The sequence below is a fragment of the Rhinopithecus bieti genome, unplaced genomic scaffold (genome assembly GCF_001698545.2).
Source record: "Rhinopithecus bieti isolate Rb0 unplaced genomic scaffold, ASM169854v2 scaffold_33070, whole genome shotgun sequence".
Taxonomy (NCBI): domain Eukaryota; kingdom Metazoa; phylum Chordata; class Mammalia; order Primates; family Cercopithecidae; genus Rhinopithecus; species Rhinopithecus bieti.
The window spans coordinates 1,049,999-1,064,755 of NW_016814078.1; the positions used below are offsets into that span (position 1 = coordinate 1,049,999).

General features: G+C 34.2%; 1 pseudogene; it reads right to left on the reverse strand.

Annotated features, from left to right (window-relative positions):
* Window positions 1-2,472: 2,472 nt before the first annotated feature.
* LOC108513732 (transforming protein RhoA pseudogene) lies at window positions 2,473-3,060 on the reverse strand (annotated as a pseudogene).
* Window positions 3,061-14,757: the final 11,697 nt, after the last annotated feature.

Here is a 14,757-nt window from a genome sequence, read left to right on the forward strand (position 1 = left end):
TTTAAAGCTGGGTAGAGCTGATAGACCTCAGATCTGAAGGATCAGGTAAGGACTTAATGATCCCGGTAGAATTTTAGCAGCTTACAACTCAGGTAAAGTCTATATGTCTTTCATATTTTCTATAACATAGGTAAATAACAATCATTATATTTTCACAAGAAGCAGTATATGAAACCGTCTCTTTCCCTGTGACCACTAAATAGTGAATGGGTATGTGGTTGTGAGAGGAAATCCCCTCTGTATTCAAAGAAACAGAAGTTAATTCAAGTATGTTGAAATAAAACCTAAAATTCATCTCTTATGCTTTTGTGGGCTGGATGAAATAAAGTCATGTCTGGCAAATAGCATACTACTTTATTTTAGTAAAACTCAAAAATAATTTATAGCTTTTAGAAACTGACTTCATAAGATGCGTATGGAGGAAACCCCTTGTCACATAGCCAAGTCCTGCCAAGAAGAACATTTATTGCAATAAATGTAGTTACAGTGAATCCCTTCTTAATGAAGGTATTTGGTCCTGTCTGGATGGAAGAATAAAACCAAAGTCCCAGTCCACTCTCTGGATAGAGAAATCAATAGGTTTGTTAATCTGGGTGTAGTTTGCTTATAAAATATGCATTTCTTAAAATGGAAAATATTACTTTAAATAATTCCTTTCTTTAAAAAGGCTAATACTTGCCTAGACACAATACTATGAGTTTAGAATTACATTCTCTCATAGTTGGTCATACCCAAATGCATCAGATAAAATTATTCTTTTTCTTGTATATTTTGAAAAATTCTCATGATTTTCTAGATGCACTTTATATTTCCCACTGTATGGGATTTTATAAAGTTTAATAATTTTGTGTTTATTTCTACTATCATTGTCTATACTTTTATCTTCTTTAGCTTTCTATTATTTTCCTGAAACTATATTAAATCTGCCAGGGTTTTCAATTCAATTCAAGAACTATTTATTGAAGCTGTGTTGAATGTCACACACTGTACTAAGGCTGTAGGATACCGTGATGAGTAGAATAAATTCTTAAAATATTTTTCTTGATTATGCTTCAAAGTAATAAAAAGTATTCTACATTCAGAAGTTTTTTTTTTTGATTTTTTTTTTATTTTGTACACATGAAAACCCTGGTATGATAGGATCTTAGTATTAAAAGTCCAACATATAAAATTCTCACCTCTTACTTAACATTTATCTAGCCTAGGCTTGAAGAACTTCCCTCAATAGAAACTCGCTTCTTTAGAAAATCCCAACTGTTACAAAATTATTCCTTATCATGACCAAGTTTAATATCCCTAAATATTCTGACTGTTGGTAATAGTTGCTCATTTCAGCAGGAAACAACCCCATCACCTGGCTTTGATAACCTTTTTATGTCATAACCTTTATAGCCTAAACATCTCTTTATACCACTTACCATGTTATGGAGACTTTAACCTGTTTGCAACTTATTGTAATTATTATATTTTACTTCCTTCTGTTACTTTCTTTTGTTTTTACTGAATATAATCTTTTTCTCTTACTTATTTTCTAATGTTTATTGGAATAATCACATTTTATTAATCATTTTCTCTTTTACTGGTTTGAAATTTTATTTTTTTATTTTATTCTTTTATTGGTTTTATCTCTAATATTTTGAGCTATATAAGAAACTTAGACTACATTACCTGAAAAATCCATGTTTGTTCTTATATTTCCATTAGTACTTTTCTTTTATCTTATTTTATCTTAGTATTTATTTATTTGAAAATGAATTTTCCATTTGACATTTCCAAATACACTTTACTTTTTAACAAGCAATACACTGTCTTTGGGGATAACAAATGTCAATATTAGGAAATTCAATTATAAAAAAAATATGACATCTAGTCTGGGGTAGATATATTCATTTTGGTAACATACATTAAGTGGCACTAATTACACAGTAACTCTAAGGTAACTAGCATGAAACCACAGAACTGTAACTGTGCCACAGCTGCATGGACTTGGGCCTTTCTTGTAGAATCCATTTTCAAAAAACCAGATACCCATGCCAGAGCTATGCCAATGAAACCTGTTAAAGAGTAAAGCACTGAAGTTGTGTCTCATGAGAGTACCTTGCTGTTGACAGATGATAGGCAGGGAAGGTTAGTTATAAAGTAGCTGCAGCCTAATTTGCAAAGTTACCAACTGTTTCTCTTTCTAGACAGAAGCAAGAAGTTAAGAAATTCTTTGAATTTGCCATGGTGTGTCAGGCAGAAGTGTAGAGGAGGGTTGTTAGAGTAGTGGCAAAAGGATCCTGGTAGACCTGATGGGTTTGACATCATTAAGAATCAGGATTGATTTCTAAATACTGGTAACAGGATGACGTGCCTTAAATTTGTAATCTTAGGTAAACTGTATATAAATGAAGAAAGCCAGTGTTCATCCACTGAGATTAATCAACAGCACTTCAAAATTCACCTCTTAAGCGCTGTGCCTGCATTAAGGTTTCACAAGATAAGTCACCCAGAGATTTTCTTCCCACGTCTGGCTTGCAGAGCAGCTTTCGCAGCCACTTCAAAAACCTCTCTCACTCCATCTTTGGTCTTTGCTGAACACTCCACGTACCCCAAAGCGCCAGTCCCCTTGACCATATCTCTGCCCTCTTCGCGTCTCACCCGCTTCTGCTTCATCTTGGCTAGCTCCTATCTTGTGTGCACATCATTCCTAAGATCCTTCTTGGTCCACACTAGGATGATGGGCACGTTGGGACAGAAATGCTTGACTTTTGGTGTCCATTTCTCTGGGATGTTTTCTAAACTATCAGGGTTGTCAATGGAGAAACACATAAGTATAACACCAGTGTCTGAGTGAAAGAGGGACCTCAGGTGATCATCATCTTTCTGCCTGGCTGTGTCAGCTCTACCCGTTTCCCATCCACCTCAATACAGGCCACATAGTTCTGAAACCCTGCGGGTGCATACCCCTCTGGGAACTGGTCCTTGCTGAAGACAATGAGCAAGCACATCTTGCCACAGACTCCGTCACTGACAACTACCAGCTTCTTCTGGATGGGAGCCATTGCTGGAGGACACTGGCCTGGGTGGCTGACATTGTACAAAGTACCTTGAACTTCTCAGAGGACAGGCTCAGGCGACGAATCAGAGTCCAGTCTCTTCGTGCCCAGGACGCGAGTCTCAAGCTGGGAAAGCAGGGCTGGTAACTGAACAGGAGACCACGGACTCACGAGAGAACCGATGGAGGACGCAGGAAGGGAGCGCGAGCCAGCCGGGGCGGGCGGCCTCTACCTGATTTGAAAACTCTTACAGGTGGTGATTCTTTCTCTTTTTATCTTTGGTAGTCCTATTGAAAAACATGTTTATCTGTGTGTTTGCTCATCTGTATCTTTGTTCAAGTGTGTTTCTTGTACTCTTTTCTTCTGGTTTCAGTTTTACTCATGCTCATTTCTTCATCCTCCCTTACTAGTTCTTTCCTCCCTTACTAGGTAGGGTCTGTGAGTGGTAAGATATCATTTTTTTTTTAAATGTTTGGAAATGAATTTGTTTTACCTTTATTTTAGAACGCTAGTTTATCTGGGTTTAAGATTTTAGTTGACCTTTAATGCTTCAACATATTAAAGGTATTTTCATTGTCTTCTGGCATTTATTATTGATGTTGAAAAGTGTAACGTTCTAATTGTCTTGCCTGCCTAGCACATCTGACTCGTTTCCTCTGAGACATTTTTTTTTTTCTTTCTTTCTTTGGTGTTCTGCAACTTCACAAGTATTTGTGAATTTGTTTCTAGTTACCCTCTTCAGATTGTTTTCACCTTTCATATTTGATCTTGTTTTAAATGTTCACCTCTAGAAAACTATCAGAAATTTTCTCATCAAATATCTTTCTGCCGTTTTTCTCTCTTACACTTATACCTTATTTTTTTAATCTATGATACATTTATCTTGAATCACTTTTCATATTTTCTATAACTTTATATTTATGATGCTTTATTCTAAGTGATTTTCTAAGAACTCTTTCCCAATTTATTAATCAGCTTGATATTTATCTACTTCACTATTTTGCAATGGCTATAGTTTTATTCATTTTTGAAAGAATATTTATAATATATCTTCAGTGTTTATCATATTTCCGAAACATTTTAGTTACAAAGTTTCACAATACATCTCTGACAACTATTTTACATGATTAATAAATGTTGTAACATTCAAGAGAGGAAAAGACATTGACCTAGATAACATTGAAGGTTTCATGACACTCTATATATGCTTGTGAAGTTTTTGAAATAATTATGAAAGCATATTTATTTGGGGTTAATGGCCAGATGTATTTTCCCTGCCAGTCATTAACCCTCAAGCCATGTCTCACTCCTAGGTCATTACTGTAATTATAAGCAAATATTTAAAAAGCAGCGTAGGTATACTAGTGTGTGGATATATGTGTGTGTGTATATATATGTATGTGTATATATATGTGTGTGTGTATATATATGTGTGTGTATATATATGTGTGTATATATGTGTGTGTGTATATATAGATATATATTTGCACATAGATGGTGTTATCATATTTGGTATGTATAGGGGACATCTGGAACTATGTGTTCAATTCATTAATCACAAAAATTTGTTGATTAGATTATCTTTCATTTTTAATTCACATTGTAATTAACTTGTAAGTTCAGTTGGAGTGATGTAATAATAACAGAAGCACTTTTAATTATAAACTTTATATTGTAGTTAAGTAGACTGAAAGTTTACTATTAAATTGAAAACAGATCTTATTAGGAACATTTAATTCTGGCAAAGAAAATGACAATGTGGCATTTATGCTAATCATGTGGAGGTACAGATGTTAAAGAGAAAAGGGCTTGTTCCTTGTAGAGTATTTCGTACCATGTGTCCCAGTAAGAATATCTTCTCTTGGACTTGCTTTAGATATTTTAACAGCTGCTGAGTCTCTGATTGGGTATGAAGCCCTAACTCTGACTCCCACTACGCTAGTTCAAGCAGAATTAAGTCAGCAGAGCCACCACACAAACTCTCCTTTCAAATTGAGCTACAAGGGTAAGAGCTGAGTGATTATTATATCTAAGATCTATTTTTTCTTCCCACCAAATTAACCCCCCACAACCCACTTTCTACCATTCAGTCTGCACTTCTGTTACCTTCTGTTGGAAAATATTTAGCTTTTTTTTGACATTGAGCCTAGTGTTTTTCTATGGGTATACTTGTACATATGTTTGTACTCAGAATTTATCTTATATTTTCTTTAATACTATTAACAATACATTTTAGTTGAATATTTTCTAATTCAAAATAATTACTCAATGTTTGTTGTTTACTCAAATGTCATTCATATTATAAACAGTATGGATCCTGGTGGCCAACCTGACCGTGAAAAGCATAGAAGTTGCAGATACCCTGAAAATAAACCAGGCATTTAGAACTTGACCTGTTCAATTTTTATTTGTACTTTAACTATTTTTCAGACTCCACAGTCATAAAGTAGCCAAGAAAACCAGGAATTTTGAAGAAAGTCAAGAAAATTACTGAAGGCCAAGAAATTAAGCCTAGTGGACAATTCACCCAGCACAAGAAGCATGGTGGACCATAAAGACATTGATCACTGAAGTTATGTATCCATGCAGAAAAGAGAGGCAGAAAGCACATATTAAATAAAAGAAAAAACCAAAATTGTTTTGAAATTATCTCTCTTGCAGAAGATTTGGGGAGCTTTGCCACTTCAATTTTCTGATTCTGTTTTGGTGCATTTATTTTTTAAATTAACGGCCCATGGGGACTTCCATTTTTGGCAGATTAAGTTACTACCTTCCAATTTTAAATAACCCCAAATCCAGGAATCAATGAAGTCATGCTGTAAATTGTGTTCATGTCCATAGAGAAGCAGAATAAGTTTATAATAGTGGAGAACACCAGATTTAAAATCAGATGGCCTCAACTGGAATTCTGGCTTTGCCCCTTACTCTCTATGGGATCATGGGAAAAGCATTCAAATTTTCATTTTTTTCTTATATAACATGGGAATAATATAATTTGTAGGATTACATTTTACAAGTTAATAAGTTATTATTTCTTATAAACTATAAAATAAATTTACATTTATAAATTTTGTATAATGGAAGGACAATATATGGAATAAAATTTTTAGTCTTCTACAAAGATAATAAACACAAAGATCACATTATACAGGCTAACCTTTAGAAGCTTTGGAATCCCTTTCTTTGGAGGTCATCAAACATATTATAAATCACCATCTGTTTGAGATGGTTCAGTGCAGAAAATCTAGAAGCAACAGCAAAAACAAGCTAAGTTTTCAGACTACTTTCTAGCTTTATATCTTTTATATGTTGAGTAGCATAAAGGTATTTATATTTTTTCTCTTTGAAGATAGTTATCATTAAAGGCTATGAATTAGCAGAATTTTCTTGGTGGAAATAATTTCTAAAATTATGTATTTTATTTTAAGTTGTTTTCAACATCTAAATTTCACATAAACACAAACACTGGTAGTATTCCCAAAATACTAAACTCTTTAGATTACTAGATAAAATGCATAATGAATTAAATATATCTTTGCTTCCAAAAACTTAGGATGGACAGAGTTAGTCCCTTTGTGATTAAAAGCCAGAGTTGTGAATTAGCCAAAGGGTTTCCCTGGCCATCATTCTGGATATAGATCTTCAGTGAAATTTTGGTAATACAACAATAGAAACAAATCTGACCAAGTATCCAACAGAGTAACATTAGAACCCACAACCGCCCAGGTTGCAAACTGTAAGTCTACATAGCTCTGTTTTCCAGAATACCAAACTTATGTATTTGGTGTCGTGGTAGAGAAACAGACACCCCTACCTTATCCATCATTATTATTTGTCAGAATGGGTATAAATATGTCCAAATGTCTTAGCTTGAAACAATGTCCCAGTAATCCCAGTTATCTCATAGGCATTATTTTATTATTTTTCCGTTAAAGGTTTCCACATCTCAACTGTCCTGATGCTGCCACTGCACCATTTGTGCTATCATACTGCTGCTTTTATTGACACCTTTATTTGTGTGTCAATTTTCAAACTGGTGTGGCACCATGAGCCCTGGTTAGACATACACCTTACCTCTCCTTAACAGGATGGCAAAGGTGCTCTATCCAACTGTCTCAGGACCCCATGCTATGGCTGTATCTTTCCTGGGCTCTGGGTGTCTTTCTGTTTGGGACAGCTAATGAAACTCTAGTAAAGCTACTGTCTCATACTTTTGCATAACTTTGTGTCCTAGCAAGGTAAACATCTTGGGGAAAACAACTCACAAATTTTAAATTCCTTTTTCATACTTCATCATCTGAGGGATAATGGTGGGATTCAGTTGATTTTAGTCTCCAACATGGATTGAGGTACATTGTCAAGACTTAACTCTCTCATCCCAAACCCTTCCTGTGTCTTCTTTCTGACCAGGGTAATTCTCTTTACATATGTATCTATTTGCCCTAAACACATACAGTTTGGAATTCTACATTTGTACTATTCCTTCTTGTCTGCCACCAGCATATAATATCTAATCTACCAGGCTCCCAGTTTCTTCTCAGGAAAATTTCAGCACAACCCCTCAGGAAGGAATGTACTTAATGAATTATGAGTTATTATTTTCTGTACTAATTTATACATCACTTTAAAATAATACAAATAAACATTATATAGTTTCATTAATCAATTTATTGAGTTGATAGATATTAATTTAATACTTATAAAGTACCTATTACTAATACAGAAATATAAAACTTAAAATGGATTTTTTTCTCAATATTATTTTATAAAATAAATGAGCCTATCATCCTGAATAAAATTTCTAGTTGGTGGGATGATAGTACACAGTGGATGCTCTCTCCCATCCCTGCCCCACAGCACATCTATCTAGCAGGACACATGCTATGACTGATATTTCCAGGTCTCAACTGACACTGCCAGTGGTTAGAAGCTCCTTATCTGGCATTTACGATCACAATGTGATAAAGTCTTGGAGTTTCACCAAATCTTTTACAAAACTTTTGAACAAAGGATTAATTGACTAAATCCCTTCCAATGTGTTTCTCCTGTCCCAGGATGGTACGAAGTAGTGAAATGGGGTAAGAGGCAGAAAGAAGTTAAGTGTCTGAGTAATCCACTGTTGGACAATCAGTCTCCATATTGTATCAGATGGGGATGTGGTAATGCACTTTTTCTGATTTCCCAGTTCTGTAGCTCCACTTATTGAAAGAATAGCTTCTATTATTGGATTTGACTATCCTCCTTTTCTCTTTTCTTGCCAAAATATTCATGCAGTTTCAAAATGGGAAAGTCTTGAGTAACATTCACTTCAGAATAAAAGACTCATTTAGTTTTGTTTTGTTTTTTTTTTTGATTGCTTTAACAAGTAACAATTATCTCCTGTGTCTATTCTACATTCTTTAACATTTCTCATTATGGTCTAAAATGTTTGGCCTTGTCTTGATGGCTGTACCAAATAGTCTCATTCATTTAGGATCATAGCACTATAAATAAAGTGTATGGCTTTCTTTTTCTGAATATAATAAATATTTATTAATCTAATTATATTAATAATTCGTTATAATTAATATAACTGTTCAGAATTTTGGAAATTAGATGCTGCGAAATATTTTTTTAGCAGTATGCCCTTTCTATTCTCATGGTCTCTGGTATAGGAAATCATGCCTGTTTCAATATGTTTGCTTCTGATATCATGTTCCAATGTCATTTCCAATGAACAAAGGAATCACTGTACTAGGAAAACTGGTTACATTATTTAAGGAATTAGACAATTGACTGTTCCACAAAAGTATAAAATTAAGTTTCTGTTAACAATTTGTGAACAAGTATACACACACACACATACATACACACACACATGCACACAAAAGCCACCAAAGTTTTTACTTGAACACAGAAATTAATCTAGATCTTTGAGAGCAAGGAGCTCATGGTGAACTTCATTACAAAAGTCACATTATTCTGACATAAAATAGAACCTGACATTTGGCCTAATTATACTTTTCAAGTCTTTAATATTCTGCTTATCATTATGGATATTTAAATAAAGAAAACTCTTCTGATACCTTTTGCCCTTTTCTGTTTCATAGTCTTCTTTGAATTAAAAGGAAATTAAGGTTTTCTCAACTAGAAGTTTTAATAGATAAATGAATAATATATTTAAAATGATGCTAAAACTTACCCCTAATAATTTAAAACAAGGGTATATTTTATATTAAGTAAAGCATCTATTGCTTTCTCAAATATCTTCTGAAAAGAATAGAGTCAGAAATGCTTTATTATGATTCTAGGCAACTTTGAACTTTGACTTATTCAATCTGAGTCATCTCTAAAACTTTTAGGGTTTTTGTCATCATTTTGCTATATATTCTTTAATATTACTTTAATGGATTGGCACAAATCAAAGAGTAGAGTGCCTTCCAGTAATTCATCTCATTGGACTTAGTTAAGTCCAGAGGGACATGCTACATTTCAGACTGTCAGGCTGATTTATATGAAAGAACATAGAGTCATGTACTTGGGTGTTACATTAACTAGACAGCCAAACCAGATCAATGATTTTGGCATTGTCGAATTCTATAATACTCCTAAATTTGAAAAAAAAATAGAATTACTGAAATTAAATTTATTTTCTTTCTCTTTTCAGATTTCATTTCTTTAATTTTAAATTCAGGGATACGTGTTGAGGTTTGTTACATAGTTTCACGGGGATTTGTTGTACAGATTATTTCATCACCCAGGTATCCAACCTAGTACCCATTAGTTATTTTTATATTTCCTACCATATGCTTTTATTATATACCAGGGCGATATTCTATAATATTTGCAATCTTGATACATTTTTATACAAACATCAATAATTCATCCATAGAAAGATTAATTAATGAGACTGCTTAGGTAATTGAATCACAGCACATTTTCTGTAAACAAGATGAAATTATTAAGGTGAATAGAAAGTTGATAAATATTTATGGGATCAACTAAAGTAAGAAAAAGGAGTGGTTTTACTTCAGGAGTATAAACTAAATATAACTACTTATATTTGTCTACATTCTCTATAATTGAGCATGTATTCATTTTAATATGTAAACACAATAGATTAAGTTTGGTATATGCTTTGTTTCATTCTACTTTAAGGTAAAAATGTAATTCTTGCAATGGGCAACTCACCTATTCTTATAGTTTAACTATTTAGTTCTCTATTCCATGTGCACACACCAATCATTAATTATTGGTTATATTTTAATTATGTATGACTTAAACTTTCTTATAAAAATTGGACCTTAAACTCATCATATGCAAAGTCATAATAGTACCCTCTCCTACATCGGAAGCAATTTCTCCTGCTTTCATTGTTTGTTTCATACACCCTTGTGCTCTCATTCTCTAAGAACAGAAAGCTGAAAATCATTGGCCTTCTCTCCCTCAGAACATCTAAATGTTTCTAGGATTTACCAAATTCATCTCTAATGCATCTCTCCAAGCATTTCCTCCACCAAGTACTCTCTATTTTAATTGTTTCTTCTTCTTTGTTTTAGTTTCTCTTATTTTTGACTACATAATTATTTCTCCAAATTAGTATCCAGAACATTGGTTTCTCTTTGCTTAATCAATTTTATATTATGCTGTCAGATTAATATTTCTGGATCATAATTCTGATCAATAAATACTCAATTCAATTGGGTTTTTCTTAACAGTTCTAAATTTATATATCTTAATATATCTTATCCAAAACTTAGTACTTGCACATTGTAGACTAATCAACAAATATAACCAAAATGAATTAATGGCGAATTAAAATATTTTCCATGATAGTAAATTATATACCCTAGTATAGAAATAAATGTAGTAAAGATAAAATTATATAAATGCCAATATTATATAACTCCCCAGTGCCTTATTTTTTTGGCTTTTGTTTTCTGTTACATGTGTCCACATCAAACATTGATCATTCAGTTATTCAGTCCTTCAAATCTCAGATTAAATGTTACGTTCTCCTTGATGTCTTCCTGATTGCTGCAGGCAAGGCCACACTTTTCATTCTTGTGTCTTTTTTTACCAGGCATGTTATCACAGTCCTCCTTGAATAATTATATAACCTAAGTGTCCTCCTTCCACTACTTCTATATATAGTCCTGACCACAATAATCCCTGAATTCTACTTCCGAACATTCTCACTATCACATAGGTGAGATTATTCCTGCCAAACCACTCTTCCTCCATATATATTTCTAGATATCCCCAAAGGTGTGTGTCTCAGACCTTCTGAATCTAGTTCATTTCTATTCCCAGACAATAATCACCATGATCTTCCTTTTTGGCTTCAGCTTATACATGTTACATTTGAAGAATCCCCATGGTGTATGACCATTTTAAGAATGGTACTGCTTCTGTTCAGCAAAAGAAACTATCATCAGGGTGAACAGGCAACCTACAGAATGGGAGAAAATTTTTGCAATCTATCCATCTGACAAAAGGCTAATATCCAGAATCTACAAGGAACTTACACAAATTTACAAGAAAAAAATCAAACAACCTCATCAAAAAGTGGCTGAAGAATATGAACAGACACTTCTCAAAAGAAGACATTTATGTGGCCAGGAAATATATGAGATAAAGCTCATCATCATTGGTCATTAGAGAAATGCAAATCAAAACCACAATGAAATACCATCTCATGCCAGTTAGAATGGCAATCATTAAAAAGTCTGGAAACAACAGATCTTGGTGAGGATGTGCAGAAATAGAAGTGCTTTTACACTGTTGGTGGGAGTGTAAATTAGTTCACCCATTGTGGAAGATAGTGTGGCGATTCCTCAAGAATCTAGAACCAGAAATACCATTTGACCCAGCAGTCTCATTACTGTGTATATACCCAATGGATTATAAATCATTCTACTATAAAAACACATTGAAGCACTATTCACAATAGCAAAGACTCTGAACCAACCCAAATGCCCATCAGTGATAGACTAGATAAAGAAAATGTGGCACATACACACCATGGAATACTATGCAGCCATAGTATTCATAGAACTCATGAATGAATGAGTTCATGTCCTTTGCAGGGACATGGATGAAGCTGGAAACGATCATCCTCAGGAACTAACACAGGAACAGAAAACCAAACTCCACATGTTCTCACTCATAAGTGGGAGTTGAACAGTGAGAACACATGGACACAGGAAGGGGAACATCACACACCAGGGCCTGTCAGGGGTTGGGGGAAAGGGGAGAGACAGCATTAGGATAAATACCTAATGCATGCAGGACTTAAAACCTAGATGATGGGTCGATAGGTGTAGCAAACCACCATGGCACATGTATACTTACGTAACAAAGCTGCACATTCACTACGTGTATCCCAGAACATAAAGTAAAATAAAATAAAAGACAAGGAATAAAAAAGAATGACACTGTGGCTTCTCAAGCCTCTTAGAGTTCCTGATCCTCAGAGATTAAGTGAATGAAGGATCTGGAACAACAATGGCAAGAATTATCTAGCCCTAATTTTGAGTCTTGCTTGCATCTGAGCTCTACTAGTGCATTTCTGCCCAGGTGCAAAGCCTCTTGTGCAAATCACACATTTATCTTCCAGCTCTAACTCACCGACACCAACAGAACACTTAACTGGTAGAAGTGAGGTCAGCTCATTTTTTCCTAGACCAGATTATTTTCCAGGGCAAATATCCAGCGGTCTGCAACCTGTCAGGGTATGTGCTATCTTCCAGGGAAACCCAGAGTTTCCTAAAGCCTGACATGTGGCCCAAAGAAACTTACTTGCTCTTATTTTCTCTCCAGAAGATGAGGCCCTCATCTCTGCCTTCCTCAATGTCAGTTTCCTTCAGGATATTTTTCACATTTGCTTCACCACTCGGTTATAAGTAGACAGTGTACTTCCATTTCTTATCTCAATCAATTCTTTCACAAAAGGCTGTGTGAGAGTGGATGACTAATATTTCTAATAGCAGTTTGATTTTGTACTTTCTTCATTTCACACTCTTTCTGCATAATTCATTCTGCCCAGCCCTAGACCCTACCATTGTCTTCATAATTTTACCAATAGGTTTTGTGTCTTCCATTATTCCCCAATAGACGATATCTTCACCATGAATAGTCTTATCATTACTCAATACTTAAAAGGTAAACACCTCTTTCTTCTCTCCCTGACTCCTCAAAGCTTTTGTGAATGTTTTCTCTTGCCAGAAACACCCTTCCTCCTTCATCCTTCCTCCACTTAACTAAGAACTTGTTAACCCTTGGCCTTCATCAAGTCTCATCTTCTCTCTGTTCTCTGTATAAAAGTTTCTAGGTGTTTTCAATTTCTTACCAATATGACTGTAATTTTATTCAATATTAAAAGAAAGCAACTCTGTGGCAAGGTTCACTTTTTATGCTTCTTTCATATTGATTGTGACTTACTAAGTGATGGTAAATACTCAATCACCTGAATTTGCTTAATCTTTTATTAACTGACACATAAGGTTGTCTGATCTCTGATCCTGTTTCAAAACAACAACTCTGTTTCCTAATAAAGTCACACTCTGAGGTACTAAAGGTAGAAACTTTAACATATCTCTTTGGAGGGACACAATTCAATTTAGGTCACTTATAAAGCAATTGAGCTGATTTTCCAATGGAGTATATAAAGCTCTAAAGTTAAAACCAATAAAAGAGCTCTAAGATATTAAGCTCTTTCCTCAGTAGATATAAAGGCTGTCACCCTGCAAATGGGTTACTGTGATAGAAACAGGATTTTTGGGGGGATGAACAAGTTCACAATTTATAGAAACTTTTTGAGACATAGAAAATTTGCTCTATACTTTATTTGTCTCTGTGTTTTAGAAAGAATACACATACAGTAAATGATTATTTAAATAATATGTCTTCTGTTGAATATTGACTCTCTTTCTCATATGTCTTTCAGGGCTTGAGATGGAATCATATTGAAACTGTGAAGCCTTCTGCCAGAAATAACTTCATGTAAAGTGTAGGAGACACCACACAAGAGGTTACTGTGAGGAGACAGGCTCAAATGGTAAGATCCTCATACTAAGAATAAATGAATAATGTCTATGCTGCTTGCATTACTTTTGTTCCCTGTGACAAAGATAAAGTTAATTATTTGGAGATAGCAAAGAAGTCTGTTTATTGAATGTGACATGCTAGATGCAATTCTGGATTGCAGTATATTGTAATATTAAAGATCAAGGAACTTTTAATAGGAATCAAATACAATTTTTAATTGAGCCCATTTATTGCACACGTGAGCTGTATTGAAAATTCTCCGAAATCAAAAACACGCAGTAATCGTAATTGCAATTAAAAAGTGAATCTTATAAGCTGAATCTTTTTTGCTTGGATTCTCTTTAAATCAAACAACTCTAAATTACTTTTACTGAAAGCTCAAAATTGATTTAATGTTAACTATATCCTTTATTCATAAATTTATCCTCTGTCTTTTTGACCTCTGGTTGATTTCACGTACTCCCTCTTCACTAAAAAGAGTTTATTGATACACTGTGTCTACATGATGCCATGACATCTGAATGAAAGATTTGATATTTGCTATCCAGATGCTCTGCCTTCTAGACTCCATCTGGATATTTGGCCTTGTACTTACAAACCATCTGGGTTTGTTACTATACTTTCCACTTTTCAACCAGATGTTTTGGCATTGTGTGGACAAAGCATGTGGCATTGTCTATAAAATGTAATT